We start from the raw sequence: 21821 nt of genomic DNA, 5'->3' as shown, positions 1-21821 counted from the left end.
CACCAGTCAGAATGGCTATTATCAACAAGACAAATAATAATGAGTGTTGGAGAGGCTGTGGAGAAAAAGGAGCCCTCATACACTATTGGTGGGAATGCAGATTGGTGCAGCTGCTATGGAAGGTAGTGTGGAAGTTCCTCAAAAAATTAAGAATAGAATTACCATATGACCCAGCAATCCCTCTCTTCGGTATCTACCCAAAAAATCTGAAAACATTTATCCGTAAAGATATATGTGCTCTGATGTTCATTGCAGCTTTATTTACAGTGGCCGAGACATGGAAACAACCAAGGTTTCCTTCCGTAGATGATTGGATAGAGAAGTTGTGGCATATATAGACAATGGAATACTATTATGCCATAAAAAAGATGAAGTTGTGCTCTTTGCGACAACATGGATGAATCTTGAGATTATTATGCTGAGCGAAATAAGTTAGACAGAAAAAGTCGAGAACCATAAGATTTCACTGTTAATGGTATATAAAACAGAAAACAACAAAGGAATAAGACAAACAAATGAAGAAAGGAAAACTCATAGACACGGACAATACTTGAGTGGTTACCAGAGGGCAGGGGGAGGGGTGTGGTAGATGAGGATAAAAGGGATCAAATATATGGTGATGGAAGGAGAACTGACTCTGGGTGTTTAACACACAATGTGATACTGTGCTTCCCCGAAAGTAAGACCGACTGAAAAATAAGCCCTAGCATGATTTTTCAAGTTGACGTCCCCTGATCATAAGCCCTAATGCGTCTTTTGGAGCAAACTTTAATATAAGACCCAGTCTTCTATTCAGGGAAACATTGTATATAGATGATGTATACAGAATTGTACACCTGAAACCCATGTAACTATAGTAACAATTGTCATACCAATAAACTTTAATAATAACAAAAAAAACTGCAGTGAAAAAATAAATAAATAAAAAATTGGGGTAGCAATACTTATACCAGACAAAATAGACTTTACAACAAAGGCAATAACAAGAGACAAAGAATGACCCAGTAATCCCACTTCTGGATATTTATCCAGAGAAACCCAAACTACTACTTTGAAGGGACGTGTGCCTCCATATGTTCATTGCCACATTATTTACAACAGCCGAGATATGGAGGCAATCTGAGTGTCCATCAATGGATGGATAAATGGATATACAATGGAATATAAGTCAGCCATGAAAAATAATGAAATGTTGCCATCTACAACAACATAGATGAACCTAGAGGGTATTATGCTGAGTGGAGTAAGTCAGACAGAGAAAGACAAATGCCATGTGATTTCACTTATATGTTGAATCTAATGAACAAAATAAACAAACAAGCAAAGCAGAAACAAGCGCAAATATTCAGAGAACATTTTGATGGCTGCCAGATAAGAAGGGGGTTGGAGGATGGGTGAAAAAATGGAAGGGATTTAAAAGTACAAATTACAAAGTACAAAATAGCCATGGGGATATAAAATTTAGCATAAGAAATATAGTCAGTAATATTGTAATAACTATATATGGTGTCAAATGGGTACTAGATTTGTCAGAATAATAACCTCATAAGTTGTATAAATGTCTAATCACTATGCTGTACACCTGAAAATAATATAATATTGTATGTCAACTGTAACCACAAAAACAACAATAACAAAAAATGATTAAAAATTGTATATATGTCATTTTGGTTCTTCTACAATGACTTTGACCTGGATTTGGACCTGAGTTTCTCTTATTGGTGGAAATGTTAGCTAAGTATTTAAAATTCTGAGTCTAATTTTTTCATATGTAGATAATTACAAGTATAACAGCAAATATGTAATAAGTTCTAGGTGCTGTTTGAAGTACCTTGTGAGCATCAACCAATTTTATACACTCTGTACCTTTGATGTTGATATCATAACTCTACTTTACAGATGAGGAAGTTGAGGCCCAGTGAAGTTGAATGATCTACCCAACATGTGGATGAATTGAGATAAATGAGACTGTGCTCAATAAATGTCCTTCCTTTCTCCTCCCTCTGCCTTCTCTTCTTTCTTAACTTCCACATCCTTACAAATACTTTTCTACGAGTCTTAAAAAACATCATGAAAAAAATGGCAGACCATGATTGAAGCTCATGTTGATGTCAAGACTACTGATGGTTATTTAATTCGTCCGTTCTGTGTTAGTTTTACAAAAAAAAAACGCAACAATCAGATTCGGAAGACTTCTTATGCTCAGCATCAACAGGTCCGCCAAATCAGGAAGAAGAGGATGGAAATCATGACCCAAGAGGTGCAGACAAATGGCTTGAAAGAAGTGGTCAATAAATTGATTCCCGATAGCATTGGAAAAGACATTGAAAAGGCTTGCCAGTCTATTTATCCTCTCCATGATGTCTTTGTTAGAAAAGTCAAAAGGCTGAAGAAGCCCAAGTTTGAATTGGGGAAACTCATGGAGCTTCATGGTGAAGGTAGCAGCTCTGGAAAAGCTAGTGGGGATGAGACAGGTGCTAAAGTTGAACGAGCTGATGGATATGAGCCCCCAGTCCAAGAATCTGTTTAAAAATCTGAATTTTTATGGTGACAGATAAAGCCTCATTGATGTTCTGTTTCTGATAATTTTTTAAAAAATAATTGACAGCTTGGTGCATCAGATGGTCCGAATCAATAGTCATGTGAACTTTTCTGCTTCGTGTAGATTTTATCTGTTGCTCTAAGTAGTTGAGAAAGGGTAGCGATTATGTTAAGCTGTAGTGAGCTAGAGGTGTTCTGGATGGCTAATAAAAGGAAACACTTTGTCAACATAAAAAAAAAAAAAAAACACCATGAATATGGGGATTCAAACACAACGCACTCCTTTCAGAATTCGGTCACTTTTTTCTAAAGACAGAGGATAGAGCTAAAGTTGAAGATTGTTTTTTTAGAACTGTGCAGTGATTGTTTATCTTTTGTTCTGAGTCTATCCCGGTGTCCTATCTGCATTGTAAAATATAGTATGTATGTGTGGGACAGCACATGCGTGCTGATGTAAGAGCATCAGGCTGGAGTCAAGAAGGTGGTGGTTGGCTCAGCTCTGCAGCTCTGATTTTGACACACAGATTCCTGCTTTTTTCTTGGGTGGATAGAGCAATGGTTTGGCTCCAGTTTTCCTATCTATGTAATAGGATCTGTAATAACTGCTTTCATCTGCCTCATGGTAAGGATGAAAAGATACAATGGATGTGAAAGTAACTTGTAACTGGAAGAATCTTTTAACTTGAAAGTACCTGACCTCACATTCCTGAAGAAAAGGTGAGTTCTCCAGTGAAACAGCTTCATCCATCTCTGCTGGGGAAGGGAAAACATAATGATAAAACTCTGTCACTATTACCAACTTTGTTCTGAGCACCAGCTAGTTAGAGCGAAGCAATTGCCATCTCTGGCCACATTTCAAGGGACTATTTATACATCTCAGTTCAGTTCACAGTCTCTACCGAGCCCACTGGATAAACTGTGCTAGAGAGGCTTTGGATATTATTGTATTTAACCCAAAAGGTAGATGAAAACAAATCTGTGTTCAGAGTACCTGTAAAATCACAAGCTATACCATGCTCATTCCCACAGATGGAGAAATAGGAGACTTCCTGGGATTTCTACAAACACGACTCTTACATACTAGTTTTGTTAAATGGCAGACAGCAGGTCAGGAATACTATATCAAAACCAGCTTAAACCACAGGATCTCCATTTCTATCTCTATCTCTATCTCTATCTCTATCTCTATCTCTATCTATCTCTATCTCTATCTCTATCTCTATCTCTATCTCTATCTCCATCTCTATCTATCTCTATCTCTATCTCTGTCATCTCTCTTGAGAGAAAGAAAGACCGTCTAAATGCACAAACCATAGAACATGCTGGAGAGCCAAGACAAACTTCCTTACCAGACACAGCACAAGAATATTCAGCCAGCTGAGGAAGGAGACCAGATGAAATTTCAGTCTCTGGTGTTCATGGCAGAAAATCAGAAGAAAATAGCAATTATTCTTCCAGAAGAGAAAGCACAGAAATTCATTCTCCTACAAAGAATACACATAATATTCACTATTCTTCCCTCCCTCCCTCCCTTTGACATTTATTAAGCAAAATGCTAATGGGTGAAACACCCTTCTATTGCAGGTGTTTCCATTGATATTAGATAAACCAAGTTTCATTGTGATCACCCTGTTGTTTTTGATACTGTGAAAATGGGATTACATCAATCGACTCAAACCCTCAGCCCAGACCTCCCTCAAAAGTCTGAGTACTAGTTTGCCGGGCAGCTGGCTAACAGGGTTTATTGCAGACTGGGACCAGTGAAGAGAGCAAATCCCCAAATTGTCTCCTCATCAGCATTCTTCTCTAAGAGGCATCTTGTTATGGTCTTAAGGCAGTTATGCAAATTAGCAACGGATTGAAAGAAACCATAGCATCAGATCAGTAGACTCTTTTTAACGCAATAGATAGATAGATAGATAGATAGATATCTATCTATCTATCTATCTATCTATCTATCTATCTATCTATCTATCTATCTATCTATCTATATATCACTTAGCCATTGTTCTGACTGTTGTTGTAGTGCCGTAAAAGACACATCCACCATGCCCAGAGTTCATGGATTGAATTCTGAGCAGTTAGCTTTACCTGCTCTACAGTCCATTGTCACTTTCACTATATTTTGCATTCAATATTTCCTGAATCTCTTGGCTGCCATACTTCCTGTCTATCTACTCTTTACTTCTTATGCTGCTGGGGCTTCACACAGTCACTTGGTCCTTCTTCCTATTCCTTTACCTGTTCTCCTTGAATAGAGCTCACTACTGATAATCTTTCAGGAGTAGTCCTTCATGTTTGGCCTGGCCCTCCAGATGTCCTTGTCCAGATGTAGACTCTCTGGATCACCTCAAATGCACCTATATGCCATTTAATTGGACTAGATAATGTGACAAGGAATCTGAACAACGTTCATTGTCGAGTTACAAAATCACCACGCATCTATCACATCCAAAGTTCTCTCTCAGCTAGCATGGAATGACTGACAGTCTTAAGATTAGATCATGACATCTGCAAAGAGTTGCCCAAATTTATCTGGTTAGTAAATGTCATCTCCAAAACTTCTTCCATTAAAATTTGCCTTTATAAAAGATATAACATAGTTTCCTTCTCTCAATTTACCATCTAGATTTTGAGACAAGGCATGAAAAAAAACACAACTAAATAATTCAATACTATACAGCAACAAAGACCACAAGATAGGAGATGTCACAGGGTTGGGTGTGATTAATAGCTGAATGAGAGTCTCTGTGGAGTCTGTGAGTTTAGAAGTGGGGAGGGCCTGTGTACTTAAAGACTTTGTGGGAGGAAGGCAGCAGGGAGCTGCCTTTCTAGCACAACAGCACTAGGAGTTAAGGGTGGTAATATATCATAAATAGATTATGAAGAGACCAAAAGCCCTGGCAGGGGGGCATGGCTCAGCTGACACCCAGAAAGATTTCACTCTAGGTACGATTCTACAGCGGAAATGTAAGGTATTATTTAATACTCAAGTTAAATTGAACTGACTTATATCTTGGTGTTTCCATTTTTAAAATGTAAAAACAAACACACAAGAAAAAAAAAACAGAAATTCTTTATGACCTCAGGAACTTAAATCTCATTTTAAGCTCTTATAATCAGGGCACAAAAAAGTCATTTGTTTTGCAAATGATTTTGGAATGACTCAATATTTGATTTTGTTTGACTAAATAACACTTCACAGATGAAGAGCAGCAAAGTGTCATCCCTGGAAACATGGAAACTCTGCTCAAGCACCACTAACCTGTATCCAGATTGATGTTTAGTCTATTCAACACTTCCTCTTTTCCATAGCCCCTTAACAGTAATCTTACTGACTCCGTGTTTTTGAAGCTTAACTCTGCCTTTGACCCATTCTGACTCATTGTTAGCTCAAGTTATTTGATTACTTACAGGTCATAAATTTTCTGATATTAAGATTTCCAAAAGAGCCACTTACCTAATATGAGCTTGGAGCTAAAATGTCCCTTTGCCCCCAGTACTCTGAGACCCATTATCTGCTGGTTTCTTTGATGATGCCTTGTTAACACAATCTCAGGTCTCTCCTCTATTGATGATAATAAAATGGCAACAAGTTTAGGCTGGAGGTGAAGGTAGTTTTAGAAGTTGAACATGGTTAAGTTCCGTCATCCTGATTTTAAGAGCAGAATTTTGTGTTGCTGATAGATCTGGGAAACTCTCTACCTACCAGCACACAGTTCAAAAGCAGTAGGTTTAAACAACGTAGGCAGTGCAAGACATAATGTAAATTAGACCAAGCACTGCCGTGATGAATGTGTCTTCTGCAGGGTTCCAGCAACCTAATCTGAACTCACAAACCCTCTATTGGGTAGCAACATAAATCCACAAGGGTGTCATCAGCAGCGAAGGGCAGGGGAAAATAGAGAGGAGGAGTTTGTCTCTAAACCAGGACAGAGGTTAAAAAAAAAGTCTTCAGAATCTAGATGATCATCCTTTCAGAAGATGGCCTGTGGGGACAGATCTATTCACCCTAAATCTATAGCCACCACGACTAGGGGAAACTCCAATGTGAAACCATTTTTTCACAAAGGCAGGCCAGGGATAGAGTCATGCTATGCTTCAGATTTCTGAGAGAACACCATTTTATTGAATTCTTTCATATAGAATTGAAACATTACAAGTATATCTAAAAGTAGTATAATCATTATAGATTTTCATAAAATAAAGCCATAAACCCATGGGGAAAACAGCCTTTGTCAGATCATGTGCCCCAATTTAGGGTCTAGAAAATTTATGGTCACCATAAGTGAGAAAGCTCATGCTGTGCCAAGGTCTGCCTGGCTGAAAATGAAGATCTCCTACCTACGGCTTTTCTGCTTTCTGGCAAGAAACGAGGCATAAGAGAAAAAGACGATGGACTTTTCATGTTTATTCTCTTTGGCTCTTCTTGTTCTTGCCATAATATCAGTAACAAAAATGATTATAATAATGTTACTTTAATTTTATAATCTTCTTCACAATTTATGAGCATGACATACATAATAGGAGGACGGTAATTATTATCCCCATTGCACAGGTAAAGAAATCATGGGTAGGGAATCAAAGAAGTATGCAAAGTTACAGGGTGAGTAAATAATTGAACTGAGCTAGCTGCTAGATCACATGTCTTCCCAAGAGCTGTTCTGCTCTGTTCCGTCTCCCGCATTATTATAGGTGCCTCAGAGTTTCCCTGGTACCCAGTGAACTGGAGAAATAATGGGGATAAAAAGGAAAAATGTACCTATTGTGAAAACTTTCAAAGACCCAAGAACCGATTTGTTTTGAATAGTAAAGATAGGTATACGACCAATTTTTAAAAATAAAGAGACCTCAAACTTAGCCAAAGGGAAATCACACTTGCTCAGATTGGGACTCTGAGTACTTCTTGGATGCACTTCTCACAGTAGAAAATTTGGATTTAATTGTGTGTGATCACTTAATTAACTCTGTTGCTCTTATTAGGTTGAAGCTTCCATTAAAACAGGGATTTTATTTGTTCTTTTGCTCATCATTTTATCCCACACCTAACACAGTGTCTGGCACTCAATAAGTATTAATTGAATGGTTGAATGAATGGACTAATGAGAGGACCAAAACCCTAAATAGGATAGAAGAAAGAAAACAAAACAAAACATGGCTTTCAATTTGAAATCAGGAATCTCATAGCAAATATGAGAAGAATTAGATCGGTCTGTCATCAGCATAATCCACTTTTTGATTTTGTGTTTTGGAATAGGATCATATCAGTTTAGTGTAATTTCAGCTGCTGGTACTTTATCATTGGAGAGCAAAAAAGAGTGAACACTGTTGAGGGTGAAAGGGAAGGAAACAAAGGAAGAAATAGTTGTCTGATTGAACAAAAATAAAATTATTGGCGTACAAGGGTAGCTACAATCCCAAAATATGCAGTTGGAAATAGCCACAATTATCATTGCTTCTAAAAGAGATCATCCTAACTCTAGTCCTAACATGGCATGCAGAGTCCATGAAATTCCTGGGATGGGAGTTCTTTTGTATTCATTTAAAAAGTAATAGCCAGATTTGTTGGAAGAACTACAGTCTATAGAATCTAAAGAGATAGGTAAATGTAGGTAATTGGAGTGAGGCTTAAACCTCAGTTCTGGCCTTACCAAAAGTAACTTTAACTAAATTGAGCCAAGTAGCTTTGATTCTAAGTTCACTTTCTGTATTTTGTCTTCCTTGTTTCTTCTTAACTGCCATCTCAGAAAGGTCATTGAGAGGTCAAGTGGACATATGCAGCACCTCAAAATGGTAAATGGCCTGTAATAAGGGTAATGATTGCCATGCATTCAGCACCACTGATTTCTTGTAAAAGAATATTATTGAAACAGCAATAGAACATTCCTGGAAATCTTCAGACTTGTTGCTGTTGAACACCAAATTTCTAATTTGCTGCTCTTAAATCAGGTAGAATTTTTATAGCAGTAAGAAATAAACAATTTATATATAAGTTCACAATTACCAATACATCTTTTTGCTTTTAACTTTGAATGAGTTGGGGTGAGGGATTGATTTTACAAATGTAGCTGGTAATGCAGGAAGCGTCTTGTTGACACCTGTCTCCAACTTTCTGGTTATGTATTAATTAGGAGAAACAGCGGCATATTAGTTAAATATTAAATTGGGTCTTAATAACCATGTTCTCTTCATCTTTAATGGCCTATTTTTCATACTTTGGCTCACTGTCTTTTGCTTTTATCTGTGCTGTCCCCAAGGCCATTGTGAGGTCAAGTGGACATATGCAGCATCTCAAAATGGTAAATGGCCTGTGATGAGGGTAATGATTAACCATGCACTCAGCACTCCTGATTTCTTGTAAAAGAATATTATTGCAACAGCAATCATATTTCTCCCGTCACATGATTCATTGTCTCATGTCCCCATTTCAAGGCCTTGAAGTGCTTAATACAGGCTGAATACTTAGTAGGTGCTCTAAAGAAATTTGTTGAATAATTCAATTAAGAGTGGGTGCAAATCTTCAAAGCCATTCAGAGTTATGCTCCTCCTGGGGGAAATTTGCTGACATGAAAAAGTGTGCCATGAATTAAGACACCAGAGGCAAGTTTACCTCTAGAATTTAACAGACCTGAAATAAAAAACATCATTACTAGATTGTTCCTAACAGGTGCCCCACCCATATCTGCAATGCCAAATTCTGCTTATTTGAGTGTTCTTCAAAGACAGGTTCCAAGGCTTCACCAATGTTATAAAACATTTTCAGATCTCCCTGACAGTTACTAAAGAATGAAATGCTAGTTACAGTTCTAGCCTAGCCAGGAAGAATTCTTTAGCCAATTGGAATTTGATTGTTTCCAGACACCTGCCACGATGTTTTCACAAGTAAAGGTCTTTTACTATTTTATAATTTCTAAGATTTATTTGGCTCTTTCTTTTCAGAAATCCCCAGAAAACATCCCTTGCATCAGCCCATTCATGCTTTAAGTATCTCCATGAAATGATGGGGTGGGGAGTGAATGAGGATTTGGAGGGACCCTTTTGAATTGGGGCACTTCAAAAAAAGGTTTTTCTTCATGTAATGAAACTTGGTAGAGATGGAACTAGAACTTAGATCTACTCTTCACTAAGTGATGGGACGAAATCTCCTGAGTGATGTTATTGTTTCCATTTATCGGCAATAATATTCAAAGTGCAACATGAAGGTATCTGTAAGATGTCATGGTGCAAATTGAGCTCAGTCTGATAATCAACTCAAGAATAAAGAAACCTGATTTTGCATGTTCAAACTCTAGCTGATCCCTAGCCCTGTGGATACTAGAGCAAATTTTCTTAGATCACCTGTTGGTCACCCTTTTCCTCATTAAACGACTGTAGATCAATGAGCATACAGAATTAGGAGACAGTTTTGTCCTAGGGAAGGCGAATTACAGTCCAACTTCAAAGCAACATGCCTGACCTCATACCAAAGTGTTTCAGTTTATTACTTTGCATGATGGTGTGTTTCAATTTATTAACTGATGACATACCTTGTACTACTTTGTGTTCAATTATGTATTTCCTCTTCTCATTACAGACCTTCAAATGACCGCAAAAATATATTCATTTAATGCTTTTTCTGTTCTTTTAAAATTTTTATCACTCAGAAAGGAGAAAGAAAATGGTTTGAGCATTAGCACTGGGTATAAACTCAGATTGATTCCAGGAACTGGACTTCAGTTACTCTGATAATTGGAGCAAAGAAACTCTTTCACCTGAAATAACTGAATGTAGCTAGAAAAATATATCTGGGGTCTTAGCTATTCAGATATTTTGCATGTATTAACACATCCAATATGTAGTTCAATACAAAGAAAGAACTATAACGTAAAACTTTTGGAGGTCAAAAGAGACCAAGTGCACTAGGGTGCAATAATTAGAGAGACATGTTTTAGTTACGAGTCTTCCACTTACTAAGTCCATGATTTGGGGAAATGGAAAAAGGTGATTTACGTAGTTGTTCCCCATTCTTAAATTATATGGTGTTTTTTTTGTATTAAAAGCTAAGCTTAATTCAAGATAAGCACTTAATAAGATATATATGAATGATGTATGAGTCAGTGTTCTCTCTTACTCCATAGAGAAAGAACGACAATGAGAATGCTCTAGGCATTGTCCTATTAAAATAATTCTGCCAGTAGGTTATGACTTAAGGAACAAAGGACATAACACTTATATCATCACTATAACTCTCTTGTCTGATGTTTGAAATCCATTTATTGAAGATAACAATGAGCTAAGGCTTAAGAGTAAATGCCTCTGAGAGAGGTAACCCAGCAACTTACATTCATCCTAAGGGATAAATGAATGATTTCAATGTGTATCCTGAAGAATAATAAAAAGGAGAGAACAAAGGGCAATGGACTCCTGGGTAGGAGGCAGCATAATACGTGCCATACAGGAAAGAAAGAAAATGCCACATACCAAATGGGAGACCTTGGTAGAGGTAGAGAAGAAAAGGTTCTTCCAAGTTTGAATTTGAACCGGGTCTGATGATAAATAGAAGAAGCAAAGGAGCTTATATTACTTTTATTTCAAAGAATGTGATAGATCCATTTGATGTTTAGATTCCTTGCTTAGATTTCAAACACCTACAGGGTGAAGAACAAGTTAATTTTGAACAGCTAAATCCCTCAGTTGCGAGGACATATCAGGTGAGAAAATTAAAAAGGATCAAATGCCCTGTGACATTACAACTGGTACCCAGTTTTCTTTGATCAAAAACACTGTCTGATTAGCGATTCTTCTTTCCTTTCTCCACAAATGAGCAAGTGGAGACTGTACATACAATTGGGGCTCTCTGTATTAGGTTTAGAGTCATTGATGAATCCATGGGAGACTATTAAAAACAGTTCCTCCTTCATGAAACCCTGCCATTCCTCTGCCCATAATCATTTTCTGCTGTTGCAAAGACTGGACAATGTGTGCCCCTAGACCACAGTAGGTATCTTTTCTTGGTCTTTCCATCGATAGTTCTAGTCTCTCCACATTTCAGTTATGAACATTTGTCTTTTAGGGTATTGTTAATGTCACACCACAAAAACGGAAAATAAAATAATGTGACCATTATTAATCAAAAAAGCATGTCATTCAGCATTTTTAGGCTGGAAACAAATGGTATTGTCACTGGGAGAACATCATAATATTATGACTCATTACTGGAAACATTAATTCAAAGCAAGAGGTTGAATATGAAAAATATTGGACAAGCAACCATTTGTTTAAGTTACACAATGGCAGGCCATCTATTTGTTCTCCTGACTCCTTCTTTTCACCAATTTCATTCACTTTGAAAGTGCTGCATCTCCTGGATGGTATTCTATGTTACTGTAGCCTGACATTTACTTGTTGCTGTTTTCTTCATTCAATGTATTCACTTGATAAACATTATGAATTCCTAACACACTGCTAGGTACCGTGCAAGGTGCTGGGAATATGGATGTTAGAGGGAGGGCTCCCTGACCATGTCTTCTGCTAGTGCAAGTCTTCCTGAGATTGTAATCACCCTCTCACCCTCCCGTGCTCCTCGCTTCCTAGGATATTATGAGGATCATGGCTCGAAGTTTCTGGATCACTCAGTCTTCCAAGGTCACCAGAACAAATACACAGTACCCTTCGTATCCAGCATTCACGTGAAGCTATTTTATGTTTCATCTGGCACCAAACTCAATTTCTAGTTCACTCTGACTTTACGTCTCTATGTTTTATTTAAAGCATTCTTATTCTGATCCCCCTTTTCAATATCACAAAGCGATGCTTCAGCATTGCCCAGCTGTGCCTCTTCCTTGCCACCCCTTGAGGTGATAGCCGTCCAGTGGTGTGTGGAAAGGAAACTTCCTTGAAAGACAGAGGCACAATCTGGGCTGCGTTTCCTGAGAAACTCATCACAAAGGCGTCCGATAACCTATTCTGAAACATAAAACAGGCCTTTCAGGCTGCAGTTGAAAAACATAGTATTTTAAGATTTGTCTTGAATGCTTCCTTTCAAAGGCTGCTTAATGAATTCCTCAGTTTAGAGGGAGTCAGAGAAGAAACATATTCTTTCTGCTTTTTCTTTGTTTCTGTAAGGAACAAATGCATACTGATTTATGGAAGCAGTTCCAAAGCACGACGTATCTGAGATCCCATTTGCTAGGAACATTTTTCTGCAATTCACTCCTAGAACTATCTTCTTAGATGGATAGTATACCAGGCATCTCCCCCAAGGAACAAACAGAACAGTCAAATTAGGATAATTCCAGGAAAGTGTATTTACAACAGGGCTAACAAGAAAGGAGCAGGTGGGGGTGTTAGGGAACCACGGGGTGGTACAGGAACCCTGGGCCATCAGTGGCAGCTGGTGCTAACCCTGGGGATAAAGGGACCAAGGAGGAAAATGTTTCTTGTAACTGGAAGGAGAAAGAGTCAATGTAAGCAAGTTGCTTTGAAGGGTGGAGTGACCTTCTCTGGAGGGAAACAGCTAGTGTGAGGAAACCTTTGGGGAAGGAGCCAGAGGAGTAAGTGCTCCCTCCCTCCATCTCCAGCTATAGCTCCCCTTTGGCTGAATTTACCTTGAAGCCATAAGACATAAGAGTCCATCAAAGATTTCTTTATAGTTCAGGCTCCTGAGGCAGAGAGCAGGATGGACACAGTGGAACGTGGTCCCAGAAGGGCAACTGCAAAAATCTGGCACAAGCAGGAAACATGTTATTTTGCCATCACATCTGCAGTGGCCTCCAACTGCTCTCTTTGCTTTAGGGTAAACATAGATCCCAGTTTGCCCTAGATCATGTTTGTTATGTCTATTTTGCATAATTATGAATAGTTTCAATTTTCACTCTCAAAAAGTGTCCTAGTTTAGATAATAAATTATATGGTCATACTTCCTTGCTTCAACTTTTCACCTTGTCAAGTCTGTTCTCCAACAGCCATCAGAGTGACTCTTTAAAATAGAGAAGTGAATTATGTACATCATATGTTGGAAACTCTGCCATGGCCTCCCACACCATTCACAAAAGTACCAAAATCCTCACCCCGGTACTCTGCTTCCCACCTGTCTCTTTGCTCATCTCCATCCACTATCCCCATCCACAATGGCCTCCTTGCTCTCCTTCAGGAAACCAACCCCACTCCCACCTGGGAACCTTGCACTTCCATTGAGAAAGCTCTTCTCAAAGATGTCCTTGAATTTTCTCTCTTTCACTTTCTTTTTAGTTTTAATGAAGAAAAAAAAAACAAAAAAAACTATTGAAGAACTTTTCCTTAACCAGCAATTTTAACTGTATGCCTTCCCACAGTCAAACTCTTCCTTTTATCCTGCTTTATTTTCCTTCTTTATTTTCCTTCCAGTTCACATCATCTATATATTTATTTGTTTATTGTCCGTCTTCCTCCACTAAAGGATAAGTTACCTGAGAACAGATATTTTTCTGTTTTGGCAATTACTGTATTCCTAGAGTTTAGTCGAGTGTCTGACATATATTATATGCTCAATAAATATTCTTTGGCCAAATAAAACATAAATGAATATTATAGGTATAGAAGATAGAGTCAGGATTCATTCTGAACAACAGGATGATTTAGATTTCATTAAACTAGCTAACGGAGTGAAGAATACTTGTAGTATAAATAGTAAGACAACACAAAATACCAGTGATTACTAATATTGTTCTTGTAACTATCCTCAGAACACAGAGCGAGTGAATAGACAATTATATCTCAAGGTTCTTTTATTTATATGTATGTTTAGTTAAAATCTTTATTATCTTGCCCTTATTTTTCTTAAATTTACTAATATTTCTGATAAGGAATCCTTTACTGCATAAATAAGCACCTCACTCATTAAAATATTCAGGATCCTGTGTTCGGTTAATTCAGGCCCACAGAGGTAAGTGACTCAAACACACACCAAACCAATGATGAATATAGAATTAAAATATAAATGGAAAAGACCATGTTCCACGGAGTGAAACTGTTAAAGGTTGAAATAAAAGATTTGCTTTAAGAAAATTCACACGGAAGTTGATCCCACTGGAATGACTGGCAGATCTGTATTGTCTCATGAACCCAATCATCCAGGAAGACATTATTTTCTTTTTATCCAGCCAACCCAAAGGTGGCAGACGATACAATGCAACATTGCTTCTGCCCTAACATAGAGAATAACGCAGTATTAACTTTATATTGTTCACATTTCTTTTGACATCCTAAGGTATTTCATATATTCAGAGACAAATTTTAAACTGAAGCTATGATTTAGTTTATGACAAGATAAGAATATATCATTCTTACCACCCAGAGCTTTTGGTTGTCCCATATCCTAGTCCTTAGTCTTAAAAAAAAATCATAACTTGAATGGACTGAGTGAAAAAAAGAAAGAACATCTGAGCAATGATAACGCAAGGTGCCATGTAAGTCTCACAAGGATGGTTTTCATCGTTTTTATCAATAAATGTTCAGAAGCCCAGCACAGTTACATAACTTGTCCATGATTACTTAATAATTCTGGCATGTGAAAGGGACAGGCGTGTTTTAACCCATATCTGCCTACTTTTAAAAGCCATGACCTTTTACTGAGTCCATGTGGCCTTTTGATTTCCAGACTTATAGCACTAACAGGATATTTTATTGCTAGGGTATAAGCCAAGTTCATGTCCAGTCCTTACTAGTGCAGAGATCTCAGCAGTTTGAAAGAATCAGAATTAACTCATTTAAATTTAGAACTCATTTGTTTTCATTCTCTTGAGGAAGAAAGGTGTCACCTATTGCCATTCCTGCCATGTGACTTTCATCACGTTCAAAGGGCCACAAGTTACCTTACCGTCACTAAATTCTTGAATCCTTAGATTTTCATTATGAGTCCCAAATGGGGATTCAAGGTTTTGCTGTGAAAGCACATAGGTAGGCATATTTTTATACAAAAATGCTTAAGTTAGGTTTACCTTTCTAAAGCAAGATTATAGGATGAGAACATTTATTAATGAACATCTCACTCTATTAAATAAGTTTAATAATTATTCATACTTTACAAGAATTCTTGAGCATAATGTTTATCTACAAATACACTTTAACTTGTGAGCTTCACCTTGCCTTCCCCAGCGCCCAACGTATGATTTACCTTTCACAACAAGCCAGTGTTCTGAAGTTTTTCAGGAACACACTAAATTTATTAAGTGTTTATTAGTACCAAGTACTATGTGCTTACTGGAGTGCAGCAGGAAGACTATGATATACTCTGTGACCTTTAGGGAATTTTAATGTCATATGAGAGCCAGGAAATACATATACATGATCAATTTCTATTTTAAAAATGAATGCTTAACCAGCTCATGGCATAGGAAGCTCTTCAACAGTACAGATGCGGATCTATGGACAAGAGATAGCAGGGAACACCAAACAGAGCAATAAAAGCGAGGTTGGGTTGGGTTTTCCTGGGACCTCAAGAATGTCTTGGAGGCATACCCTCCTTTCCACTCTTCTCACCATGACTTTAGAATGGCCTCTTCTTATCTGTCCCCTAGTCTGTTGCTACTCAAAACTTGAGAGCCTGTTAGAAATGCAAAATACCAGGCCCCATCCAGGCATCCTAAGTCAGAAGCTTCATTTCAGCAATATTCCCAGAAAATTCTTATATACATTAAAAATCGAGGAACACTGATGTAGACTATTGCAATGACCTCTCCAAGATTTACCCGTGTTGGGGCTAATCCTCACATTACCAAGTCAGGAGAACAATCATCCTGAAATGCACATCTGGCCCAGTCATTCTCCATCTTTAAAAACCACAAAACCTCTCCTGCTTACAGTGGTAAGTCCAAACTCCGTGACATGGTATGTGCAGCTCTTGTGATCACCCTCCCTTTCTAGGATCACCCATCTCTCCCATTATCGACTATCCATTGCTCCTTCCAATTCCCTGATTCTTGGAAGTCTTCAGACATTTTTACATATTCACACTCTCTTAGTTTTAGAGTAAAATCATCCTAACCAATTGGGAATATCTTTCTTCTCTTTTTTAGCATTCCAGGTACCTACCTATTGATATTCCAAGACCCTATTCAAACACCGTGCTCTCTCAGTGAGAATTTCTGAGGTTCCTTCACTCAGAACTGATAGTTCCCATTTCTGTGGTCCAGGACACTTTGTTCATAACTCACTTGTTCCACTTACCTCAAGGCTTTGTCCCCAGTGGGGTATAGGTTTAAGCATGACTGATGGTTTTAACTTAGGTAGCTGAATAGATAGCAGGTGTCATTATGAATTTGTTTATTAGTTGAATTCTAGTATGATAGCTGGGTCTGCATGAGCAAAGTCAGTTTAAATTTTAAGACAATTACCCAAGATAATTTGGTCTTTTTCTTTTTTCCTTTTGTTCAGCGTGATGTACTGAAAAGAGTATAAGTCTTTGGAGTCATAAGACGTCCTATCTCTGTCACTTCCTAGTTGCATGGTATTGAAGAATTAACTTCTCTGAGTAAGTTTCCTCATCTTTAAAATATAAATAATAGTTAGAGCTCTTTTTTAAGGTAATTATGAGAATTAAAAGAGATGATTGATGTCAAAGCATTTAGGTAACTACAAAGTACTGTATTATTTTTCATACTCATTATTTTCTATGAATGTATTACCCTAATATATTTTGAACACTTATTATTTTCTGAAAATTGTGCTACATATAAGAGTTATCAAGACTTTTCAGATATGATATCCGTCCAAATAACAAACTGCGTTTAGGGGAGGTACACACAAAAGAAAAACTTGGAGAAAATGTTGAGTTAATATGCTAGCCATACACAAACTATTTAAGCATAACAAATTTTGGAAAAGACTTCACAGAGATGGTGACATTTCATTTAACCCTTCTCCCCCCACCCCCCAAAAAAGTGCCCTGATTGACGATAAAATTACGAAAGTCCTAAACTAAAAAGATTTGTAGTTATTGGCTCTTATTTTGTCTATACAGATACAGCTGCAAAATTCAAATAACTGTAGAATCTTAAACGGCAGAACTTTTCTTCCTCTTCACCCAGACACTATTGTGCATAGAGCCAGAGCCACTCCTAACTATCTCCTTTCCTTCCCCTCCTACCAGTACTCCCCCTCACTCCTGCCCAGGGCAGTGTACACTATTTCCTAACTATGCTGTACTTCCCCTTATTCCAAGTTTGTGCCAATGTTTCCTGTGTCCATAATGCCCAGAAATTCATCACTGACAATGCAGATGTTATTCTTATATGAAGTCACTTCAAGTCCTTACATCCTCAGTGAGGTGTCCCATGCTTGCCCCAGCTACCAGGGTTCCCTGCTGTTATCGATTGTGTCAACCGATAAGTCACTTAATCATATACGGGGCACTGATTCGCCACTATTATATATTTATGAGTATGACATTGCTGGAACTGAACTGAAAAACTCCATGAAGGAGGGAGTCTTGGTGTTATTTCCTCCTGAATTCCTTCATCTCTTACTCTGAGACCTTGAACAGGACATTCTCACCCCACTCCACTTCAGCAATCTATGCCCCAGTTTCCTCATCAGTAAAATAAAGTTGTTCCACTATATGATTGGAGTAGATGATTTTCAAGGCTGCCTACAGCTGGAACAAGATATGGCTCTTTTCATGAGAGAGTGCTCCCCTCATCTTTAAAAGTCTTCTTCTAGTGCAAAACTGAGCTCCTTTTGAATCAAATGTTCTAATACTTTGAGAGAATAATGCAGACTATTTTTGCAGCACCTGTCACTGTTCTACCACATAGCATCCTATTATTCTTCTGAAACGCAAGATTAAATTCCCCAGCATGTCTGACTGAAGGCCCAATATCATTAAATACATAACCATTTGTCTGCAATTCCCCTGGGGAAGGTTATTAACAACAACTTAGTCCCTGATAAATGACAATGTTTCTAAGGTAGTGGTTTATATCAAAGTTTCTAAATATACATCATTTAAATTTTCCCAGACAGCCATGTGTCAAATAAACAGCAATTGATTATTAAAAACACACTCATTCTTAGGCTAGAAATTGCTGTGTAACACTGGATATACTCAATCATTTATTTGCCTTAACCATACAAGTGTGTGAGCATTTAATAATCAATACCCACTCCCCATTACCTCATTAAAGAATGCTTACAGTGTTGCTGAGAAAGAAAAGTGACTCACTGGTTGTCACCTGCAATTCAGAACATACCTGGTGATATGGGGGTAAGTATTGCCAAAGCCTCATAGAATGCCAAAGTTAGAGAGAATCTGAAGTCCTTATAGGAAAAGTCCCCATTCAATGACCAAGTGCATTCCATTAGCATCCTCAGAAAAATAATGATATGGCTATTTGTGCATGAGGATTTCCAACCATGGGACAGTAAACACCTCAGGAAGGAGCTCCTCTGAGGTGTAGACAGTTCTCAAGTCTTTCTTTAGAAGTGTTTCACGGTGAGCTGTTTATCCTTGTTTCTTGTCCCTCCGGCATTCAGAATAAGAAATCAACTTGTGATCATTAATCATGTGTGTCAACTTGACTGGGTCACAGAGTGCCCAGATTAAACAGTACTCTGGGTGTGTCCGATGAGATTGGCATTCGAATCAGTGCAGCAGATAGCCCATCCTAAGGTGGATGGACATCATCCAGTTTCTTGATTGCCTGAATACAACCAAAGGAAGGAATGTGCAGAGGAAGAAGGAATGTGCTCCCTTTTTTTCTGCCTTATTACTGAGCTGTGACATCTTATCACATTTTTCCTGCCCTCTGACGGAGATTTACCACATAAGCATCACTCATTCTCAGTCATTTTGATTCAGATTGAATTACCCCACTGGCTTTCTTGGGTATCCAGCTTCTAGACAGCAGATCATGGGAACTAGCCTCCATAATTGTGAACATCTGTATAGATATAAATATATATATAGATGTAGATTTAGATATATAGATATAGTTATATAGATACAGATATATAGATACAGAGATATACAGAGGGTTCCAAAAACATGTATACACATTTTAAGAAAGGAAAAATCTGTATTAAAATTACACTGATGGCAACCACTTTGAGCACCTCTTGTAATTGCAGAAGTCAAATGTGACTTGTACTCATCTTTTGTTATCAGTATATATTACTACAATTTTAATACAATTCTTTTCTTTCTTAAAATGTGTATACATTTTTTGGCATCTCTGTATATACATATACATGTGTATATGTATATACGTATATATGTATATATATGTACATATAGAGAGAGACAGAGAGACAGAGAGAGAGAGAGATAGCTATATCTGCTATACAGATATATGGACCCAAGCAGAAAAAATGTAAATGATTTTGTTAACCAGACCACTTTCATTAAAAGAACCAAAAGATGGCAATCTGAGTTACTTGGCCATAACATTTTCTCTGTATAACTCTCTCCTCTTGGCTCCCTTCCCCAATTAGCATTTGATGTTTGCTCTGCAGGTCTTTTGTGTTAGCTCTGTGCTACAAGGAACCCCTCCCTGAGGCTGAGTGACAGGAAGAGGAGCCAGAAGAATTAGCTTCTGTTGTAGCTTTCTGTGGTGGGAGCTCATTCATTCGTGATCGTAAATGGATCATTATAAACTCAATATAATGAAATAGCAATTACCTAAGAGGTGATGGATGGGGGGAGCTTTTCTAAGCTAAATGATTTGTAATGTATAGTATTGCAGCAATTAAGATCCAGCAATCACAGAAAAGTTGCACTTGACAGGTGCATGCTTTCTCTTTCTCCCTTCCTTCCTCACTCCCTCCCTTCCTTCCTCACTCCCTTTCTCACTTAATTTTCCTTTTTCTGTTTCCATCATATGCCCCATATGATAGAGATTTAAATTGCTTAGCATTTTGAATTCTTTGGTAAGGACACTGACACTTGGATAATGTCTTTAGAACTGGATAAAAGACATACATGCGCACGTGTGCACACGTGCACACACACACACATCTCACAATGGCACTTAGCTTGTAAGGTATGCACATTCTAAGAGCAACTTTGTAGCATTGTATCCTCCCATTACCCTTCTGGAATATTAATGAGAGAAACATTCAGTGGTATTAATCAGTTAGAGGAGGCAGGGTTCACAGCTATCAAGAGCATCTGTGGGTCACAGAACAGTCTAGATACTCTCTGCTCAGCCCCAATCTATAAAATGTGGTTTAATTTTCAAGACCAGAGACAGAGCAATTAGGACAGATCATTTGATCCAGAAACCATTCCTTGGATTTAATCTCTCACTAGAAGAATGGAAAGCTCTAACCGGATAATGGACACAAATCTGTCAGGAGGCATCAGGCACCAGGGAATACTTTGGAACATGCATTTGATTCCTCGTGTCAGATATTTTCTTGAAGACATCTTGTCCTATTAAGAGACCCTTCATGCCATTGACAGAAACAGCGACAAGAAATGAAATGAGAGAAGCAAACCTAGCAGTATGAAAGCTTGATTTTAAATGAAGTTTTGCTCTGACCCCCTGGTTGCATTCCACCATTTAGGTCTTTTCTCCTACCACTCCTCTGTCTTCACTCTCAACTTTGACCAAGAGAGTTCTCTCTTGTCTCACACATAGTTTTATAGGCTCCTTATGTATTGGCTAAATCCTCTCCCTTCAGTTCCTCATAAACCTGACTTCAAGGTCATGTTGACGTTCACTCCAATCCATTAACACCAATCCCCCATGAAAAACACTTCTACCATATTCCACAATGAGTAAATAGATGGGTAGCTAGGTAGCTAAATAGATAAACAGAAAGTATTTGGATTGAAATTAAATTGCATGTGGGAGTATATAGGCATGTACTCGAGGACAATTTTGGTTGCAAAAGTGATAGAAACCAAATTCAAAGCAGCTTAGATAAAAAGAAGACATTATTGGCTCTCTTAACCCTGAGAGGGCAGCATCAAAGATAGAAATCTAGGGAAATTGATGTAGGAACTCAAACACTGAAGAGACCTTCTCTAATACACTTCTCTATCTCTATTCTTCTCTCTACATTTCAACCTCATCCTTTCATGCTAGTTTTTTCCACATGGCAGGAAACAGTCAGTGCTTCATGTACTCTCGCAACAATATGCCAGGCATTGTGCTAGGCACTGGGAATACATTCAGAGAAATAAAATTAAGGTCTCAGCTCTGTTGAACTTATAGTCTGGTGCTCATCAATAGCTGCCAGGTCTACTCAGAGTCCACATACACACACATACACACACCCACACATACACACACACACTTCACTCATGGCTGATAAATACACTT

The 21821-nt window shown here is 37.9% G+C and overlaps 1 long non-coding RNA gene across 1 annotated transcript in view; it reads right to left on the bottom strand.

Annotated features, from left to right (window-relative positions):
- The window catches only part of LOC308492596, a 144363-nt gene that overhangs the window by 103121 nt on the left and 19421 nt on the right, over window positions 1-21821 (bottom strand). The window lies entirely within an intron of this gene.

This window comes from Rhinolophus hipposideros, assembly GCF_964194185.1.
Source record: "Rhinolophus hipposideros genome assembly, chromosome: 24".
NCBI classification, from domain to species: Eukaryota; Metazoa; Chordata; class Mammalia; order Chiroptera; family Rhinolophidae; genus Rhinolophus; species Rhinolophus hipposideros.
Note: the sequence above shows the minus strand (reverse complement) of the source record. Positions and strands in the feature narration are given on the sequence as shown.